General features: G+C 44.8%; 1 protein-coding gene across 1 annotated transcript in view; it reads right to left on the bottom strand.

The window, feature by feature from the left end:
* The window catches only part of rftn1b (raftlin, lipid raft linker 1b), a 329,875-nt gene that overhangs the window by 295,894 nt on the left and 11,006 nt on the right, over positions 1-22,975 (bottom strand). The gene's annotated exons all lie outside the window — the stretch shown is intronic.

The following is a 22,975-nucleotide window of genomic DNA, read 5'->3' on the forward strand; positions in this document are numbered from 1 at the left end:
ACCTGCTTTCATCTGTGGTCCAAGGATCGCCGGCGCATTGAACGGCACTACAGTGGGTTCACCTGGGATACCCTTGGCCGGATGAGGCAGCCGGATTCTACCCCCCCCCCTTCCTACTCCTGTCGGCTTACAAGCGACCGGATTAACCCCCTCTAGTGTATCCAGTATATAATCATTAAAGTATCATTGCTGTTATTCCTTAAACTATTCCAGGTCGTATATGTACCACCTGCGCCTTCAGAGATTGGACATTCTCTATTGATATACCGACGAATACTCTTGCCATAAAAGTGCATACTAATTCCATTCATAAATGTGATTGATTTGATTAAGTGCTTGCTCTACACACCATCGCTGTGTAGAAATAAAGACCTATTCGTATCTAATTCGTACATTTGTGTTGGATCCGTTTCATCTACGTGACAGTGTTCATCATAATATATTTATGCCGTGTACTGGGTGGCCGAATATTAAGTACAAAGGTAGTGGTAGTAAGTATCATATCTAGTAATACAGTCAGGGAATTGTACCCCTCAGTTACAATTGGTCCTTCGAGCCGGATGGTAATTAGTGTAATATTAATATAGTGTTATTAATATTGAAATGGCCTATGATGAACACTCCACGAAACGATCCTCCTAACCAACGCCCGCAGCGCGAACGACGGCTCCCTCAGTACTTAGAGGCCTACGCTGTCAGTCAACAACCTAGTCTTCTACTAACAGTAAACGCGGTAAAACTAGAAAGTAAAAGTATGTCTAACCCCAACGCCCAGACTACCCCGACCATAGAGGCCCCTACGGGCTCTAATGTAACTGACCAAGTTCACGGTGGGGACCAGTGGGAACCAGACATGACTTCACACCCCGCCAGTACTGAAGAAGTAGTCCCCGATGAGTCCCGGGAGGAATACAACGCTACCGAGAGAGAACTCGGCACGGAAGAAGACGGGGAGAGCACCGTGGAGATAGAGCTCCAAGGCTCCGCAAGGAGTACCCCGAGGGAAGGCTCCCCTATACAACCGCCTTCTCCCAGCGAGGCAGAGAGGACCCTACAGCAGGCCTTCCTCATCAGCCTGAACGCCGCTGCTGAACGCGACCGACTGCAGATCCAGCAGCGAAGCGAACACGAGCAGATACGTCTAGAAATAAGACGCATTCAGATGGAAGAGAATGTGGCCCGAGAACGAGCCGGTGCTCAACGGGACGCAGCGCGCGACAGACAGCAGTCGCAACTAATAGAACAGCTGATCAGACGGACAACACCCTCTCCCTCCGCCAGAGGCTCCAGGAACTCGTCTAGACACACCTCCAGGGCGGCATCCCCTAGCCGAGTAAACAACCCTGAACTTGACCAACAGACGAGGTCTATACCCCCCACAGACCACCTCCCCCCACCGGTCCAAGCGAGACCTAGCAACCGGGAAGGAGCAGCATATCCTGTGGAGAGGCTAAACCAGAGACTACAAGCACTGGATGACCTAACTGAAGACGAAGAGGAAGAGGAGGAGAACCACGCCCGAAGACAGCACAGTACTCTACCGGACCAGGAGGTCCGGTACAGCCCAGGCTATACTCCCGCGGAGCTGCGCTACAGACCCCCGACTCTATACACGGGTGAGCACGACGCACGACCCGCACCGAGGAACAGCACCTGGACAAGCGGGCCATGGTACACTGCCGGTACCAGCCCATACCAAGGAGCGGGAGGAGACTCGCCTAGGAGGCCTCTCCCCCAACGCTCGCCGATGTATCCACAGTCAGCGTCATACATTGGCACGCCTATGGTACCCGACTTCACCCAAGAGAACCGGGCCCAGTATACAGAACTCCGCATGTGTCTGGAGACCATGTTGGTGGATGTATTGGATGAACGCCACAAATACGCCATCCTACTGAAGCACTTAAAGGTGCCCCGCGCACATAATATAGCGCTCGCCTACGCGACTTCCACCACCCCATACACAGCAGCGCTGGTAGCATTGGACCAGAGGTATGGGCGCATATGGGATTACGTGATCCAGGAGATCCGACACATCGACCGCTTACCCCCAGCAATAGACAATCGAGCACTGGACGACCTGTCCATCAGAGTGCAGTCCCTGGTAGGGATGTTGGGAGCGCAAAGAGAGAAGGGGAGGCATGAACTTTACGCCAACTCAAATGTGGAAAGGATTCTGGAGAAGCTGCCGCCCGCTCGTCAGGAGCGCTTTAGGCGGCAGAGGGACCACAGAGACCCGAATGGCCCCGAACCGAACCTCCTCGATCTAGCAGACTTCCTGGCGAGAGAAGTCAGCAGCCTACGGCTAGATACATTCGGACGGAGCACCCCTGGCTCCAGAGAAGGAACCAGACGACTAAATGATGGAAGAAGATCGGTGACTGTGATGCACCAATCGGAGTCAGTACCGAGCAGCAGGAGCCACAGTACCCCCTCCAGAACGGAGAAGTGGAAGATAGTGTGCCCCTACTGTGAGAAAGAACACTGGCTAGCGCAATGTGACTCCTTCCCCAAGCTGAACGCGGAGGAAGCAAGTCAATGGATAAAATCCAACAAGCGCTGTTTTCGCTGTGCGCGCTCACACATGGCAGCCGAATGCCGCTTAAAGAAAAGGTGCACCAAGTGCGATGGAGCCCATCTGGACATACTTCACGACAGTAACAGACGGAGCCCTTCACCCGCACCATCCAGCCGCAAAGCGAGCGTCATGTACATCGATCCCGCCAGCAGCAGTGGAGCCCGAGTACTCCTAAAAGTAGTGCGTGTGACACTAAGCTACCAGAATAAAGTCCTGGACACTTACGCCGTCCTCGATGACGGGTCAGAGAAGACCCTGCTGCTCGCCTCCGCTGCGGCCCAGCTAGGGCTGCGGGGAAGCGAAACCCAAATGACAATTCGGACAATAAGACGAGATTTGAAGACGATAAAGGGCGAGAATGTCTCATTCTCTATCGCAGCAAGCGGCCAGCCTGAGCGACGGTACCAGATTACAGACGCTTTCACCAGCCAAGAAATAGGACTGTCGCGGTACACATACCCCGTCGCCAAGCTGATGGAGAAATATGTACATCTGCGCAAGTTACCGATCCCGCTCATAGACAATGCTATGCCGACCCTGTTGATAGGCTCCGACCATGCAGACCTCATTGTCCCGATAGACCGGGTTCATACCGGACCCCGAGGCTGTCCTGCAGCAGTCGAGACCCGTTTGGGATGGACTCTCCAAGGCCCGCTCGCCAAATCTCTCAACCGAAGTACAGCCACTAGATGTCTCCACTCCCGAGTCACAGAGGGAGAAACCGCACTCCTGCAACACCTAGAGCGGCTATGGACCTTGGAACAAATGCTCTTTAAGAACGGAAAGAAAGACATTCGCTCTAAAGATGACATTTACGCCATTCACCTCCTCGAGACAGGGACCAAGAGAGTCCCGGTCAACGGCGTGTTGAGATACGCCACGCCACTCCTGCGGCGAGAAGGAATGCCTACTTTCCACGCCAAGACAGACGCCACAGAACGGTACCTGCTGAACACGGAGCGGCGCTTAGCCAAGAACCCTGCCCAAGAGAGTGTATACCGCGCTGAGATTGAGAAGCTCATCACAGCGGGACACGTCACAAAGATGGACATTAAAGAGGCTGACCAGACCACTGAATCGTGGTACGTGCCCCACCACAAGGTCCATCACAACGGTAAAGACCGCATAGTATTTAACTGCAGCTACCAGATCGGATCCCAAAATCTGAATAAAGAGTTACTGCCCGGTCCCACACTCGGCCCCTCCCTACTCGGCGTTCTACTCCGCTTCCGCCAGGAAAAGGTGGCCATCAGCGGGGACATTAAAGGAATGTTCCTGCAGGTGAGATTAGTAGAGGCGGACAAGCCCCTGTTACGGTTCCTATGGAGAGAGAAGCCAGGAGATGAGCACCCAGCCATCTACCAATGGGAAGTCCTCCCCTTCGGAACGACGTGCAGCCCCTGCTGTGCTACATTTGCACTACAGAAACATGTAGCAGAGGACCCAGCAGCGGACGAAGAGGTCCGACACAGCGTAAAGAACAGCTTCTACGTAGACAACTGTCTACAAAGCCTTTCAACCCAAGAAGAAGCCGAGGCTCTCCTGATTAAACTCCGCGCCTCATTGATCAAAGGCGGCTTTGATCTCAGGCAGTGGGCCAGCAGCGATCCGCAAGTACTGCGCAGCCTCTCCTCCGAGGACAAGGCAGCCAGCAGCGAGACCTGGATGGCTACAATCCCGGGAGAAGCCCAGGAGATGACCCTGGGATTGGTGTGGCGATTCAAAACAGATTCGCTTCACTACAGACACAAGCCCCTGACTACGGAGCAGGGAAGGCCGGCGGCGGCGCCGACCACCAGACGGAGTGTGTACACAACACTCGCCCGACAATATGACCCGCTAGGATGTATTCTACCGTACACCACCAGGGCAAAAATGATTGTACGAGCATTGTGGGACAAGGACCAGGGCTGGGACGACCCCATTCCCGCACACCTTGCATCCACCTGGAGAGAGTGGGAGATGGAGCTCCACTCACTCCCAGGCGTTAATATGCGCCGAAGCTACTTCCCACCCACGGTGAGGCCAGAGACATGTAAAATGGACTTACACGTCTTCAGTGACGCCTCAGAGGTCGCATACGGATCAGTAGCCTACTTACGGGCCCAAGAGAAGGGGGGAGAGATCTACACAGCATTTGTCCTCGCCCGCTCGAGAATAGCCCCACGCAAGCAACAATCTATCCCACGTCTAGAGCTCTGCGCAGCCCTAGCGCACCTAGCCACGCTCATCCAACGTGAGCTCACCATACCGGTGTCTAGAACAATCCTGTGGTCAGATTCCACGACGGTACTCGCCTGGATCAAATCGGACTCATGCAAGTACAAAGTCTTCGTGGGAGTCAGAGTCACCGAGATTCAAGACTTAACCGAAGAGTTAACCGGAGAAACAGAGTGCCGCTACGTTGATACAAAACAGAACCCAGCTGACGTCATCACCCGGGGGATGCCCCTGGATGACCTCACCCGTCGCAATGTCTACAGTGACGGCCCCGCATTCCTAAGACTCCCGGAAGGACAGTGGCCCATGCCCATCCCGAGGGAAGCAAGTCCAGAGGAGGTGGAAAATAAGAAGTCTGTGTTCTGTGGATTGAGCACCGTAGCCTCCACCGACCCTAACATAGACGATTGCACGTCCATAGAGAGTGCACAACAAAGAACATTCCTGCGGTACCACCCGGAGTGCAAGCCCCTCGGATATGTCTCCAGTGATGTGGCGGATATCGACCCAGTTACCCCCAACACACTCCTGATGGGGCGGCTAGATCCTGCATTACCCCAGACAATGTACCGGCCTGAAGAAGCGAACGGCCGACGAATGTGGAGGTACAGCCAAGTATTAGCCGACAAGTTTTGGAACAGTTTCCTACTGCACTACCTACCGTCTCTACAGACCCGCCAGAAGTGGGTAAAGGAGAGAGACAATTTGACAGAAGGAACAGTCGTCATGATTATTGATCAATCACTGCCCAGAGCTATGTGGCCGGCCGGCCGCGTAAGCAAAGTGATCACCGGTGCCGACGGCAAGGTCCGAGCAGCTGAAGTGCTCGTCCAGGGTCGCACTTACACCCGTCCCGTGGCGAGGCTCATAGAACTGCCTCGACTCCCAGACACAATCGATGATGACCATGACCCTACAACCCTATGACTTTGTGAAGTTGACTGACCCCTACAGCAAACCCTTATGTGTAAATAGACAACGCGATTAATCTGTCTCTGTTTAACTGATTAGGTCTGGGACCAATCAGGGGGGGGCTGTTGTGAAGGGCCAGATTAAACCGAATATATATATTTATTTATATATATATATTTAATTGTATTTGTATATTCTCTAATATTCCCTGATATCCCTTGTATATTCCTTGTACAATATGCATTGAATATCCATTCTAGCCTACTGAACATCCCATAATAGTCTCCATTCTACTATTGGTCGAGACCTTGGTGCCAGGCTGCCATACCCCTCAGACCCAGTTCAAACGTACCGCTCCACATGTACGAACAAGTCCTAGTTCCGCGTAGGAATCTGACTACCGCACCACTAATGGGACTATTTGTTCATAGTGCGTATATATACTGCGCTACTAAAGTAGGACTTTCTTTTCAGTCCAGTTTCTTACCCTCCAATAGAGTCACAGACGTAAAGCCTCCCCGCGACGCCACGTGTGGGAGTAAGGCCAAGTTCGCCTACCATCGGTATTGAGACATCGTGTATATTAATATTTGAATAGTCATATTTGGCACTATATCGTCGAGTTGGACGTAGTCTATTAAGCTAATAATAGTCTGTTAATATATAGTGCTTCGTGCGGTGAAAATACTACCGTAGTCAGTACCCCATCGTTTCGGGCAGAGAACTGGCTGCTTACCCAGGGTGGTTGATCCCACGTGAAGCTGCACCCGAGGAGCCCCAGAGCCGACGAGCGAGTGGACCTGTATACCGGATTATTCTACCGACGACAGCCCGCCTTCCCAGGCACGGATTATGCTTTGTATACATTGATTATTCCATGGATAAAGACCCCCGACACTGCCGTGTGTTGGAACCCCCCCCCCCTGGAGAGGACGCAAGGTGAGGAGACGCTCTGCAAGACGAGGTCGCTTCACGTCTCTCCCCCGTGGACCGGAGAGAGCCGGCCCACAAAGAGTCCACCTGCTTTCATCTGTGGTCCAAGGATCGCCGGCGCATTGAACGGCACTACAGTGGGTTCACCTGGGATACCCTTGGCCGGATGAGGCAGCCGGATTCTACCCCCCCCCCTTCCTACTCCTGTCGGCTTACAAGCGACCGGATTAACCCCCTCTAGTGTATCCAGTATATAATCATTAAAGTATCATTGCTGTTATTCCTTAAACTATTCCAGGTCGTATATGTACCACCTGCGCCTTCAGAGATTGGACATTCTCTATTGATATACAGACGAATACTCTTGCCATAAAAGTGCATACTAATTCCATTCATAAATGTGATTGATTTGATTAAGTGCTTGCTCTACACACCATCGCTGTGTAGAAATAAAGACCTATTTCTAATTCGTACATTTGTGTTGGATCCGTTTCATCTACGTGACAGTGTTCATCATAATATATTTATGCCGTGTACTGGGTGGCCGAATATTAAGTACAAAGGTAGTGGTAGTAAGTATCATATCTAGTAATACAGTCAGGGAATTGTACCCCTCAGTTACACATACGGTTCACATTAGACCTTAGCAGGGCCGGACTGGGGAAATAATTCATACCGGGAGATATAGTGCGAAATATAGCCCCAATCAGGCCACTTTTTAAGCGGGGGGTCTGGGGGTCCCCCACCCGGAAGATTTTAGTTACAAAGACTTAATTTCCTGCATTCTGGTGAATTTTAGTGCATGTGAATCACAAACTAATGAGCCAACAATTGCTTAGTACAATGTACTGTTATGAACCTCAAATAAAACTGTTGTGGCACTAGCAATGGTACTCTCTCCACCTTCAAAAAGAAAAAAGCAAGAGCACAACATATTTTTCTATTTACTATTATAATACAGTTAACCACTCTCTCCACCTATTCAAACAAGTCAAGAGCACAATACCATATTCACTTTACTGATGCACTACCCATCAACAGTTAAAATAGCCCGTTACACAAACATTAAATAACAGACCTTTCATTACAATACTATAATAACAGTAGCCACTGCCAGAATAGTGACACATGTATCACGTGTGGTGAGCACACGCATGCATGCACAACGAAGACAGAAGATTGCGTTGTCTCAATCATTTTAACTGTAAAATTAGCTCAAAGTATGAGCTCAACAAAAAGCATCAATTGTCAAATAATATTGATCACATTAACTAGACTAGATGTTTTTGAGGAAATTAGAAAGGGAACAACAACTTAACCCTTGTGTCTGATCAGATTCTTATTTGTTTGATAACTTTGCAGTGATTATGTTTGTAGCCAATGTGGCAAAGGTGTGTAATCTTTGAATTATCTTGGAATTATTTTGACTCTCTCTTTCATAAATTGTTTATTCAACTTCAGCCCCAATCATAACCACCACATATTGTTTTTTGTAATGTCAGATTTAACAACTCCTTTTGGGAGTGTGCCATCTGCCATTCCATTCGCCGCCTTCACTGTCAATCAGTTGTATCGCCTGGTCCCACCTCCACCAATCACAAGCGGCAGCACGGCTCCATTGTGTGTGTGTGTGTCCGCGTGAGGGAGAGAGAGTCAGATAGTTCTCCAACTCTGTCGCAGACAGTGAAATCCTGGTTGTTCCCCACCCACCTGGTTATCTAAAAACTATCGGGCAGCGCCGCCGCCACAACTAGAAACAATGGCCTGGCAAAAAAAAATATTATTATTATTATAATAAAAAATATATATAATCTTTTTTTTTTTTTTATATAATCTTTTTTTTTTATCTGTGCAGGCCAGGCCACCGGGAAAACTCCCGGTGCTCCCGATGGCCAGTCCGGGCCTGGACCTTAGTGAGCAGCCCAGTACCAACTGTGCTGCCCTGTTCTGACAGTGGGGATTAGTAGGCTAGTAGTGTTACAGGATGCATTGCTCTAGGCTAATGTGCAGCCTACAAGAGAAGTCAGGAAACACGAGTCATTATACACTTATATACCTAGTACAAGATAATTACACCCATGAATAACACCCTAACTCTTTACCCTGGAAATCTGCTGATACACAGAGACGATTCAGCCACACAGACTTGGGGGACTTAGAGATTTAGATTTCCCAGACATGACATAAGTATGCTCCTATGGGACACAAATACACACATGGTGAGAGATAAAGACATACAGAGACAGAGAGAGAAATATAGAAATAAGTGAGTGAGGACAGGAAAGTAACTAAGTACTTTTACTCAGGTATTGTCCTTAGGTAGATTAGGAGGTAATTGTACTTGAGTGTGTCTATTATAGGCAACTTTATACTTTTACTCCACTACATTTCAAAGCAAATATCCCACTTTCTACTCCACTAATACAAATCTATAACACCTACCAGTACTAGTTCCTTTTAGTAAAAGTGTTTTGCAAAAGTAATTTTCTGTTAACCCTTTCTGCGCTAAACCCGAGAAAAGTCGGGTTTCGCCGCCAGCGGTTGAGCGCCATACCCGAGAATTCTCTGTTTTTTATCCTTTGATCTTTTCCCTTTGATCCCCATTCTAGACACTCAGCCGGAGCTCCCTAGGTCCCCTAGGCACATCTGCCTACGTTAGAATTGCAATGCGATCGCCATGGGATCGACTGGGATTTATTCATTTTCTAGTACTTTCTGACTGAAGTAAGGTCTATCTTAGGTAACCTGCTAGTATTATTTTTACGTAAAACATGCTTCTGTACCGATCACAGTGTCGTATCTAACCGGACGCAAAACATGCTTTTTGTAACGATCGCAGCTTCTAGTTAAAACGACACATATGTATATGGTATATACCTTTGATTTGGAAGTATTTGGGGTTTCAGGCGATCAACCAGAACAATTTGGGCATATTGCGTTTAACGCGTCATATCTCGCGATCTATGAAAAAATACTGGATTATTTTGGAAAGGGGCGATGTTTAGCGTGTAATAGTGCACAAACTACAGTATGTAGAAATTAACTGGTTAGTCAGTGATGGACTATGAACAATGCCTGTCAAATGAGCCATACTATAGCTATAATACAGAACACACGATGGGTCCGCAAAACATTGCAAAAATGGCCAATAACGCTGGCGCCATTGAGTAAAGATGGGAAAAGAGCGTGGCGCTCAATGAGTTCAAGTTTTTTTTACATTTTTACTTTTGATTCAGCGAACTTAAAGAGAAAGTCAGCAAACATAACTGTATACCACCTGTTACGGTTTCACCTGCACAATCCTCTCTGTCTCCCTCACACACCCCATGTCTGTCTCTAACCCTGTGTCTGTCCCATCCACTCCCTGCACTTCGGCGCACACTCTACGGGCTCACAAAAGGCACAGCCGTCTAATCACCTCACCACCTACAAGAAGACCAGGATCTCCATGCATCAGTGTCAGATCTTCGTTTATTGACGGCCTCGCAAGTATATATATATATTTTTTTTTAAATTTTTTTTTTTAGAAATATATATATATTTTTTATATATTTGATATTTGTATTCGTTTTTTTTAGACATTACAGTAGACAATACGAACGTGACATACATACACTTATCGACAACATTTTTTAATTAAAATTAAAAACAGACCAACACCAAAAGATATGTAGAAAGAAATATATATATAATAATAATAATAATAATAATGGTATTTTTTTTTAAATAAATAATTTTTTTTTAATAAAATAGATATGTATATATAAATAAAAAAATATCAAAAAATGTAAAGTTCTCAGAGTATTTCGTGTTACAGAGTCGTTCCTATACAGTGTCCTTGTTTCAGGAGGTGAGAGACGTAGTCAACCGTTCCACATACGAGATAAAGGGTTGCCACACCACATCAAATTTCCCACTTGATCCCCGTAAAGTATATTTAATCTTTTCAACTTTTAAATGGTACATTACATCGCAAATCCACCTGCCAAATGAGGGAGGATGTTCATCTTTCCAGTTCATAAGAATGAGACGTCTTGCTAGAAGGGAGGAGTAAGCGATGCAGTTCAGTTGTGCTTTTGGTAGATGTAAGTCGTCGGAAAGAACACCAAAAAAACCCAGGAAGTGACACGGTTCCACTACCCGACCTGCCAGGTCTGAGTAGAGCTTAAATATGGACGGCCAGAAGTCTGCTAGGCTAGGACATAACCAAAATGTGTGATACAGACCGGCCGGGGCTTGTTTGCATCTGTTACAAGTAGGAATAACCTCAGGGACATTTTTTGACAGTTTGAGTTTGGATATATGTAGCCGATGTACAATCTTAAATTGAATAAGCCTGTGTCTCGCACAGATAGATGAAGCGTGACATTTTTTTTGTATTCTTGAGCTCAAGTTTTATCTCCAGGATTGAGTCCAGTGATGTATCTGGAGGCAGGGATGGAAATGTAGTGGATTGACTACGTATAAAGTTTCTAACTTGTAGGTAACGAAAGAAGTGGTGTGATGGCAAATCATACTTGTTCTTAATTTGTTCAAATTACATAAATATGTTGCTTTCATAGAGCAGTCTCGTGTTCAAAACTCCCTTTTTGAACCACTGATCAAATACGTTATCTAGGAGGGAGGCCGGAAACAGATAATTTGCTGCAATTGGAGCATAAGTAGACATAGAGATTAAACCATACATTTTTCTAAATTGGGACCAAATTTTCAGGGAGTGTAACACTACAGGATTTAGACAGGGCTGGGGAGATTGCAGGGGAATTGAAGAACACAAAAGAGCGGAGAGTGAAATGCGGGCGGTAGCTTCGATGTGTAACCAGGCAGGAGCGTCCGGGGCAGATGTATCATGTAGCCAGAACAGTAAACTTCTAATATTCGCGGCCCAATAATATATTTGGAAGTTTGGTAGGGCCAAACCCCCACACATTTTCAGTCTTTGTAAAAATATTTTCCGGATTCTGGGTGGTTTGTTGTTCCAAATAAATGTTGAAATTAGGCTGTTAAGTTTTGTAAAGAAGATTTTGGTGAGAAAGATCGGGACACATTGGAAGAGGTATAAAAACTTTGGAAGAATACTCATCTTAATTATGTTAATTCTCCCAACTAAAGATAGGGGCATGGTGGACCAACGTATAAGATCTTGGCGTGTTCGGTCCAGGAGCGGTGTAAAGTTGGCCTTTAGTAATAGGGAGTGGGTCTTTGTGATAGATATACCCAGATAGGTAAATCTATCGTTTGTGATCTTAAAGGGCAAAGAAGAAAAATAAACCTGGCTGGCCACATTGTTAATAAGTACAAGTTCACTTTTATCAAGGTTGAGTTTATAACCTGAGAATTCACCGAATTTCCTGAGTGTGTCAAGGATATGTGGGATAGACAAAAGAGGATCAGATATATAGAGGAGTACATCGTCAGCATATAAGGAGATTTTGTGCTCCCGCGTCGCTCTAACTATCCCTTTAATATCTGGGCATTGTCGAACGGACGTTGCCAGAGGTTCCATAACCAGGGCAAAAAGCAGTGGGGATAGAGGGCAACCCTGTCTCGTCCCGCGCTGAAGGGGGAAATATGTTGAATGTACATTATTTGTTCTAACTGAGGCCACGGGGTCAGTGTATAACAGTCTGACCCAGGAGATTAAAACGTCACCGAAGCCGAACCGCCGGAGTGCGTAAAACAGGTAGCTCCATTCTGGCAAGCATCTTAACATTAACTCTGTTACTCATGTTTTTTCCGTCATCATGCTAACCTTACTCCCGTTGTGTTTTTTCATGTCTCCACCCGTTCCATGATTTTTTACGTCTTATGTTTTCCCCGTGTTTTTACCTCGTGTTTTTCCCGTGTGCTTCCCCTCGTTTCTCCGTGGAAAACATACCCTGTCTCTCTCTTTGTTATCCCCACAGCTTCAACCCACTGCTTCCCCCCGGTCACGGATACCCCCCCGCCAGGCTCAAGACACACACACACACACCGCACTGGAGTGCATTATCTTTTTTGCAACATATTATTAAACGCCCTTTGGGGTTGAACTTTCCTCTGTCTCCCGTGTTGGGCATTTGAGCCTACCTGTAAACCTTCCTAACACCACCAATCCTTTTAGCTGAATAGAGGTTAAACCCCTTTTAGCTGAACCAATAGAGGTTAAACCCCTTTTAGCTGAACCAATAGAGGTTAGAACCCTTTTAGCTGAACCAATAGAGGTTAAACCCCTTTAGCTGAACCGATAGAGGTTAAACCCTTTGTAACTGAAAGAAATATAGGTTATAACCCTTTTAGCTGAACCAATAGAGCAGGGCTGTACGTTAACTTTTTTTGCACATAGCACTGGTGCTACAGAGGTTGATAGTTTTGTAGCACAGGCCAAAATCTTGTAGCACGAGTATAAAACGTCTCTAAAATCTCTAAAAACAACCACAAGTAGTGCAGTTCATTACTTAAATAGGTATGTGACTGGCAAGGGACATGAATCTTGCATACAGGGCACACAAAATCCAAACTTTAACAAGAAATGCTTTTAGACAAATTCTTTCTTTATTTGCCCATAATGTAAAACAAAAAGAACAAGGACATAACCATATAACCGATATGAAGCAGTCCGAGACCAGGTGGTGTGGACTCAGATTACAGGGAAAGCTAGAAACTAACCTAGAAACACCTAGAAACCAACATAACAAATAGATATAATGCATACAAACACCTGTACATATTTGTGGAACCAAATAAATAAATGTATTATTATTATTATAATTATTCGTGTGTGTGCGTGTGTGTGTGTGTGTGTGTGTGTGTGTGTGTGTGTGTGTGTGTGTGCACTGCACACGTGTCACAGTTCCAGCATCATGTCTGCTGGCCACTTTTTCAGATCCACACACACACACACACGCACACACACACACTATTGCATTAATCAGAACTAAGTACAAGGAACTCTGCATGAATGAAAAGGGCTTTATAAATAAAATGAATTATTATTATTATTACCTTATTTGCATATTGTCTCGTTATTAGATAGATAGATAGATTGATTGATAGATAGATAATTAATACTTTATTGATCCCGGAGGGGAATTTAAGTAGCCATACGATGGAGTTCTTTTTACAGAGTAAAATTAGCGGCTTAAATTTAGTGAACAGCATTTCTTCCTTGGCGATGCAATATGCCACATTCATCTTAAACTTTACCTCACGGAGATCAGCATCATCCGCTCTGGTCGTCTGTTTACTCAGCGAGTGCAAGAGGGTGCCGGCCCGCTCAGGGGTTTGTTTAGCGTTGAACTTGAAGGCATCCCGGGCAAGAATGTGTCGATGGGACGTATTGTGTTTATTAATGTTATCCCTTTTTAGGATATTGTTACCCGCGACATAGGGATTCTCTGATCGGATCTTTTCCGGAGTCTCCCGGCACCAGTGACAGAATAATAATAGCTGTGCTTCCTCATTAAAAAATATCCACGGAAAATCATTTTCCCACTCTGCGTTATATCTGTACATCTTGTTAATCTTCTCCTTTTGTCTCGTTTCTATTAACGGTGGTCCCTCTCGGGCTCGTTTGGGGTTTTGATCTTGTACTTCTTTTGTTGGATTTAATACCTTAAAAAAGCGCTTCATCTTGTCGAAGTCACCCAGTCAGTGTACATTGAGCTCGCAACTTAGTCGCGGGGATATTGTTCGCTAGGGATTATGGGATTTGGTGTTTGATTATGGACTCTACGTGAGACGGGACATTGTTTTTAATCGCACGAGACTACAAGTACCAAGTGGATAGCGTGGCGCTGTGGTCCATTCAATTTACCGTCACACTTTCTTTTTTTTTGCTTGCGCCACGGGCCATCGCACCAGTGCTACTAAAGTCAATTCATTCATCGCACAGACTGACGTCAGTGTCGCACGTGCGACATATATGTCGCACTGTACAGGCCTGCAATAGAGGTTAGAACCCTTTTAGCTGAACCAATAGAGGTTAAACCCCTTTAGCTGAACCGATAGAGGTTAAACCCTTTGTAACTGAAATAAATATAGGTTATAACCCTTTTAGCTGAACCAATAGAGGTTAAACCCTTTTAGCTGAACCAATAGAGCTTAATGTATTAGAGATTAAATGCTTCTTTATACTGAAATGAACTGAGAAGGAACGCACTAAGAAGGATTGCACAGAATAAGTTCGGCTTGTGGGCTGCTGACCCCTTTGCAGTCATAATTGGGACATGGGAATAACATTTCTGTCTTTCTTTACTGCAATACAAAGTTGCATCACTCCCAAAAAGCTTTTTAGTCTTGAAAAAGATCAAATTCGTTTGTGAGAATGCTTCAGAGACAGAACTAAGGAAACGTCTCCTGGGGAAAGAGAAACCACAGGCCCAGCAGTGTACAGTGACAACCCAGCCTCGTGCCCCAGAGGCTACCCACACGCTCAGGCTACCTCATCCATCCAAGCCCAGTCAGCCTGACAACCTAATGGAGACTAATCAACTGTCACAGTCAACACGCGGAGCACTACATCTCCCAGCTTCCCCGACCATCAACCCACTCCTCCTCCCCCCTAACCCCCCCCTCCCAGCTCTCCTCCTCCCATCCCTCTCAACTGTAACTGTCTCACAGTGAAATAACAGAGCGATGTCTATATATAGCTCCCGGCCTCCTCCTCTTTGTACCACGCATGTACACATGCACGCATGTGAGTGCACACACACACACACCCCTGCGACTTGAGCTTAGGTCTCGGCGCCTCAGGAAGCAACACCCACCTCCAAATCTCATAAACACCTCTGAAGGAAGAGAGGAAAAGACCCCTGTAGTTCTCTCTCTGTGTGTGTGTGTGTGTGTATGCGTGTGTGTGTGTGTGTGTGTGTGTGTGTGTGTTAACGGGGAGAGGTGTTTGTTTCCATATTTGCACATGCACAGTGGATGACTCAGACGTGGAAGTTGAGAGTTCCATTCTGTTGGTCCTTTAGCTGTGGCTGGTTGGATTGTTTACATCCCCTTTGCTACTGAGTGTGAGTTGGTAAGACAGGCAATTGATGGACTCAAGCAGGACTTTTGGTGTGGGCCAGATCTTAATATGCTCAGCAGTAGGGTGCGATATGGGGGGGGGGGTTCAATACCTCTGCTTTTCATGTCCCATTCATTCTAGCATGAAATTAAATACATACATTTCTCAAAATCATCAGCAGCCTACACAACAGCGCAGTCAGAGTAACTACAGCCTGGCACTTTCAGTTCAGATGGGTCTCAGCGCTACAGCTGAAGATGCGCTCTATGGCGTGAAAGGGAAGTGGTGGAGTTGAGAGTGACTGTTGGAGTGAAGTTGGGGGAACGCTCCGGAAGGATATCGAGCTGCAAATCCCAAGTTTAAGTGTCTTGGACAAATCGCAAATACTGAAGTCGGCCCAAGCGAGACGTGGTTTCCTATGGCCCGCCCACCACATGCTCTCCATGGTGCTGAAACCTTTATCTAGGATTGACCAAATTAGTGTTTTGGGAGAGATAAACTTAAGGCGTCCAGTAACAACTAGGAAGACATAATCAGCCTATAATTTATGTTCTGTTCTGCAGTGCTGCTTAGCCATTTGGTCTATTTGACCTACTTAGCCAACTGTGCTTAAAGAAATTAGTTAATTAATCTAGCTATATGTAGATCAAATGCTTTATACATTATGTAAACCTTGTTCTTACATAGTCTATTGTGTTCAATATAACTTTACTGTCCTGCAAAATCAGCACGCTGTCCTGCATTTGGTCACGCTACAAGATGAAAAGGGAACAGCAAACCATTGCATTATATTTCTGAAATCATCCGTTTGAAAGTAAAACGTAGCCTGTGGAGAATATGTTCATTTATTGTCTTTGCAAGTGCTTGAGGGCAAATCCCTTGATCTAGAAGAATGGAAACAAACAACAACAAACTAAACATTAAACAAGCTTTTGTTGCATCATTTTATGATATGTGTGTGTTTTATATAACTATGTGGATATAACTATATAATTTTTATGACCTACATTAAAAGATAATAATAAATGCTCCCTTGGCCGACCGTCCATACTAACACAATTGGCAGTGTTAGAGGGTGGGGAAACCCGGCGAGGGCGGGTCCTGGTCGTTGTAAAACAGCGACTCCTACAGATCGGTCGGGGCGCCTGCACAGCGAGGTCGGATCCTGGGGGAGGTAGTGTCCTCCACACGTTACACTCCCCCAGTGAGAGTCCGCGCTGCCAGGTGAAAAGAAGTGGGGATTGGCTACACATGTGTCGGAGGAAGCATGTGATAGTGTCCGCCCTCCCAGACCGACGGTAGGGGGCAGAGCACGCAACGACCAGGTAGGGGATTGGGAATTGGCATAACGACTAACATTGGGATGGGAGAAAAACGGAAAAAAGAAAGACGGAAAAAGAGAAAGTAAAAAATTAAATAAATAAATAAAATAATAATAAATGCTCCCTCCCTTGTGTTGTACCATGTGATAATATGAATGTCAGATTGTTCCAATAGAAGATAATAATAATACCGACTTTAAAGGTTCTATATAACATTTTATGTAGAGTAATAATATATATATATATATCTTTTTATATCCAGAGCCTTTAGAAAGGTGCGGAATAAAAGTGTTTTAAAGATTTTAACGGGTCCAAAATGAATGTTGCATGTGTGCATGTATCCCCTCCCTACTTCCCATTTCCCCACATGGAATGCACCTGATTGGATAAATGACATGCTGGTGCTCTAGTGCCACATCTAGTGGCTGAATGTTATCTATAGCACCTTTAACTATACCCACTGGCATTCAAGAAGCAAAGTGAGCACGGTGATATAATGTAAGCTACAATATAGTATAGCTTACATTATATGTGTATCTATACTACTGTATATATACAGTAGTATATAGATACAATAGTATATATTGTAATGTATATTACCATTATATATATATATATACAGGCACGTTGGAATTTTAAATCGGCAGGGGGTGCAGCCTTTCTGAGATTTCTTTTTCAGAACGCCGTGAGAGGAACGTTCGTTGTTTAGAATGGCTTTGAAATAAGTTATTTCTAATGACCCTTTAACTGAAAATGACGTGAGACGTGAGGCAAACGAGAAGAACATAATAATTGTTTTATTTTGACTTTTCAAGCCTGAAGAAATAAAAACAAACAAACCTCACTTGAACTTCTGAATACCTCACTTGGCTCCATCTCCAAGTCTGTATAACAAATTTCTATATATGGGTTAGCTTCAATGTTAGATTGAATGCATCTCCTACAACGACTCTGTTGCGCCAAAATTAAGACGTTACACAGCTGATACCAATTGTATTATCAATGCACGGCTAATTAAGTGTTTTATATTATATCAGTCCGCGACCCGATGGTTGGGGACCTCTGGTCCGTTATGCACAAGTTTATAGACTTTCCAAGTGCGTATATTATTCAATGAGACTGCCAGCCAGCGTTTGCTCGACGGATAAATACAATTTCAATTGTGACAAGAGAAGATCATCTCCCGATTCAGATACAATTGAACACAAACGGTTCCAAAGATATTAATTTTGGTGCGTCTATGAACACTATGAATTGAAAATGGGGGACCCTGATGTAAACAAGACAAACGTCTTTCTCTGGTCTACATCCCCTTAATTGTGTGTATTGAGCCGTACTGTATTGTACCCATTCTGCAATCTGTTAAATAACGTTTTCATTCATTCATTCTCATCTCCTCTCTCATCTGTGCGTCTCGTCTCCGACACCCGAGACAGGGAGCACTGTCAGCCAGTCACAGTGGCCACTCCCCTCAGACGCAACTGTAGTATTTCACACAGCGAGGAAAATAATACAGTCGGGCAATCTAACAAGAATTAACGTATTTACAAGTGTGTCAGTGTAATGGTGAAGTCAACTGCTTTGAGCAGGATAAACTTATAACTTATATTATATATATGTTACAGTATATAAAAATACCGTTTTTACTTTTGTGCAGTAACTGAAGCTGCCAATAGGGGGTGCTGCCGCTCCCCCTGCACCCCCTGTTCCAACGTGCCTGTATATATATATATGTTCTACTGTATATCTCTTTTGTGGAAATGCAGGCGCTGGGGAGACGTCGTCAACTGATTATTTGCTCATGTTCACATTTTTAGGGGAACAAGGGTGAGGCTCTTAACACATTGTGCGCCAAAAACGAGTATACTCGTTATTGCCCGCCATACGTTGTGCGCCAGAAACGAGTTAACTCGTTTTTGAGATCAATATAAAAGATTTTCACCATGGCATTCATAATTCATCCAGCCTCCCTCCGCTGCTGCAGCTGGACCCTGTTCTGATATTGCAACGCCTCAATACCGCCGCGTGGTGGATGTCGGGCGAGTTACACTCCAAGCCAAACCGGAAGTGGCGCTCGGTGCATCTGGGAGAATCCTCCGGCAGTAATATCTTGTAGCGTGGATCTAGATACACACTTGAGTGCATTGGGATCAGACCACGTGAGCGGATCGGCGCGGCCGAGAAATCCGCTCTTCGCTCTTTAAAGCTTGGTCCGCTCCGCTAATCACTCATGTTGACCCCGCCCCCAAGTCGCTCTCCGCTCGCTCCCCGCTCACCTTGAATCGAGCGCTCCCCGCTCCCCGCGCCAGATCGCTCGGCAGTTTTTTTTCTTCTTTTTTTGGAGCATGGTGTAAATGAGCTCAAACTACAACAGTCTACACCCCCTGGGCCCCTTAACAATTGTTTGTATTGAGCCGCATTGTAATTGTAGCCATTCTGCAATGTTAAATAACGTTGTTTATCCATTCACTATCTCTATTAAGCGATGATAGGCTAGCCGAGCCACAATGCTATGGTCGCTGCCATTAACGTTAGCATGTAAGCTAACGTCAACAACAATGGCGTCGATATACTTTTTCTAACTGGAGTGAGTGTGGGCGTCTCTACAGTGACAAAGCCTGAACGAACAGCCTATCACAGGTTCACCCTTCTCATTGGTTGAAAATGGCCTTCATGTTTGTACATCGCCATCTGTTGCTTTGGCATTGTACTGCATGTATATATTACATCAGTGTTAAACCACTGTGAGCGGCCTGGAGTGGATTGGAGCGGAGGAGAACTCTCGCTCCGGACGTCGCGCCGACTCATTTTAAAACCCACTCCTCGCTCACGTCAAAACCGGCCGCTCCGCGCCCCGCGCCGCTCACGCTCCGATCCGCTCACATGCACTGATTGGGATCGCTTTCAAAACGCAATAAACAATATGATTTCGGCGTTTATTGCGTCATACAAACGGGAAATGGATCTAGCAGATCGACGTCAAATAATTGGAATATTTTTTCTCCAGTCTCATCAGCGAACGGTAAGAGGAATCTAACGTTATTTTCAGCCTGATTGTTTATTCATTTCACGGCAATCCATCTGATCAACGTATCAACCCATAGTAAAAAAAGATGCTACTGACGATCAAGGAATTATAAACGACCCCCCCCCCTTTCCTTCACGCATGATGAAGCATAATGTATACCGATCATATACATTTGAATTTTTAATATAGCGTGTATAGGAAAGAAACGCCAATCGATAATCTAACAGTGGTTCTCAAACTTTTTACACCAAGTACCACCTGAGAACGTAGCTGGCTCTCCAAGTACCACCATATGACCGGCGTTAAAATACAGTCTATTCAGCTATGCACAGTTCACGCAGGAGGCAAATGTATTCCTAATACCATTATTTATTGTTAACTTTTGTCAGACACAGCCACAATGTACAAAGGGATAGCACTAGAACTAGCAAACGCTTCCACACAACTCATACAATGCAAGGGGCATTGAGAACATAATAACTAACATTCTCACATAGCAAGTGAGAAAATTAAGAACAACTGTATTTCAGCAAATGTACTTAATTCTCTCTCTATCTCTCTATCTCTCTCTCACTCTCTCTCTCTCTCTTTCTCTCACACAGCAAGCAATTGTCCGTCATTCTCTCTCTCTCTCACACTCACACACACACACACACACACACACACACACACACACACACACACACACACACACACACACACACACACACACACACACACACACACAATTATTTTGTTACAAAAACTTAATTTCCTGCATTCCCGTGCAGGAATTTTTGAATTTTTACCCTTTAAATGCCAGTGTTTGTGATGGGCATCACAAATTATTGTAAAAAAGAAAAGAAAACACATATTCAATAAATTTTTGAATGTTTACCCTTTAAATGCCAGTTTGTGTGATGGCATCACAAATTATTGTTAAAAAAAACACACAAAAAGTTAAATATTTTCAATGTCAAATGCAAAGTACATTTTTCTGGGGGGGATTATTACAGGCTAGGCATGTGTCAATGATTAGCAGCAACACATATTTTGATGGATTTTTTGTAATGTCAGATTTAACACCAACTCTTTTCAGAAAAGTGGGAGTATTTAATTTTTTATCTGACATTACAAGAAATCTAAAAATAAATGGTTATGATCAGGGCTGAAGTTGAATTAAAGATTTATGACTGTTTAGACTGCATTACTCTCTGTCACAGTGATCTCCTGGTTGTTCCCCACTTAGATTATCTAACTATCGCGCCGCCGCAACCAGAAACACTGGCCTGGCCTGCTTCTAAGTTCAGTGGCCTGACTGCAAAAAGCTTTTTTGGAAATGTTTTCAAGTACCACCAGCAGTACCACCAAGTACCACTAGTGGTACGCGTACCACAGTTTGAGAACCACTGATCTATCATATGCGTCAGGGCCTATAACTCGCGTTTTAGGAATTACTGCAGAAAACCTTAAAAACATACTTATATTCACGACGGTATTACGCGACAATGTATGAATGAAAAAATATAACGTTCCCACATCCGGAACGATAGATACACAACGTTGAATGGGCCATAGTAATGTTTTTTTTTTTTTTTTTACATATTTATTTTTTATTTATTTTTTTGACATGACATACAAACATTTACAGTAGAAATCCACTATAAATCACAGGGCTATTACCGACATAATACTAACAATCATGACAGCCCGGTTTTTTTAATTAAAATAGATGTAGATTAAAGATATACACAGATTAATTACAATACAATACAACACATAAATGCTCTTGCTCATTCTCCCCCCCCCCCCCCCCCCCACCGGACCCTCCTTGAATACATCCATTATTCCGCTTGATACCAAGGATTAAAAGTTCATATAATGCTTTATCCTCTCCACCACTTCTAACCAGATTGCTATGCTGGCTTCATTAACACCTAGAATTCGTGCGGTAGATATCTCTAGGTAAATCACATCAAGATAGGTAAGAATCCATACCCTCCGACACATTTTATCAGGTTGAATCCAGCGTGATGCTATTAGCTTTTTGGCAGCCGTAAGACCGGACAAGATTATCCTTTTTATAAGTACAGAGTGTGATAACTGAGAGACATCATTCAGCAACAATACAGAAGGCATTACAGGTATTGTCAAAAACAAAAATCCTGATAATAGTGTGGTTATTTCTTCCCAAAATAGCTTAACAGGCGGGCATTCCCAATACATATGCATAAATGTACCACTATCACCGTTTGTACATAAGGAACATCGAGAGTCTTGTTTAAGCCCCATACGGTTCAGTCGAATAGGAGTTAGGTAAATCCTATGAATAAAATTAAGATTAATCTGTTGATGATCCGGGTTACGTGACGATAGCCGAACGTTTGCCCAGACTTCAGCCCAATCAAAATCTACTTCCAAGTCTGGTATATCCCTCCTCCAAACTGAGTCTAGGGGAAGGACTTCATACGAAGATGTAAGTAAGTGACTGTAAAAGTCCGAGACAAAACGTAATAGTAATAGTAATGTTGTTATAGCTATAATATTTAAAAAGTTATAGCCCTGCAAAGAAGGTAAACATCTCCATAGGGTTACAGCACTGGCAGACTGGGCCCAAGGATGGGTACAATGCATGGCGGACAATGTGTTAAGTATAAATGCAACTCTTAATAGATCACAGATGTAGTACACAACATTTATATTAATAAATGTACATGCAATGATTTAATGACTGTCAAGAAGAGGTTCTTTTGTGCACGCGTAAGGAATTGATCGGAACACACTAAACATACGTCACAGGACATCTGCTCTTGGACTGGCGTTCACTCTCGCAAAAGGGGAGAAAAAGAAAATAAAAGTTGAAGGCTAGCGAAGTGGTTTTGAGCAGGGACTTGTGAGGGACTTTACTCGCTCTCCGCCACTACTCATTCTTCCCCCACAGGCAATGAATGAAACCTGGTAGCTTTTTGGCCGCAGGCACTATGTCCCTGGCGTTAAGGGACAGTAGATTG

This window comes from Notolepis coatsorum (genome assembly GCF_963971535.1).
Source record: "Notolepis coatsorum genome assembly, chromosome: 19".
NCBI classification, from domain to species: domain Eukaryota; kingdom Metazoa; phylum Chordata; class Actinopteri; order Aulopiformes; family Paralepididae; genus Notolepis; species Notolepis coatsorum.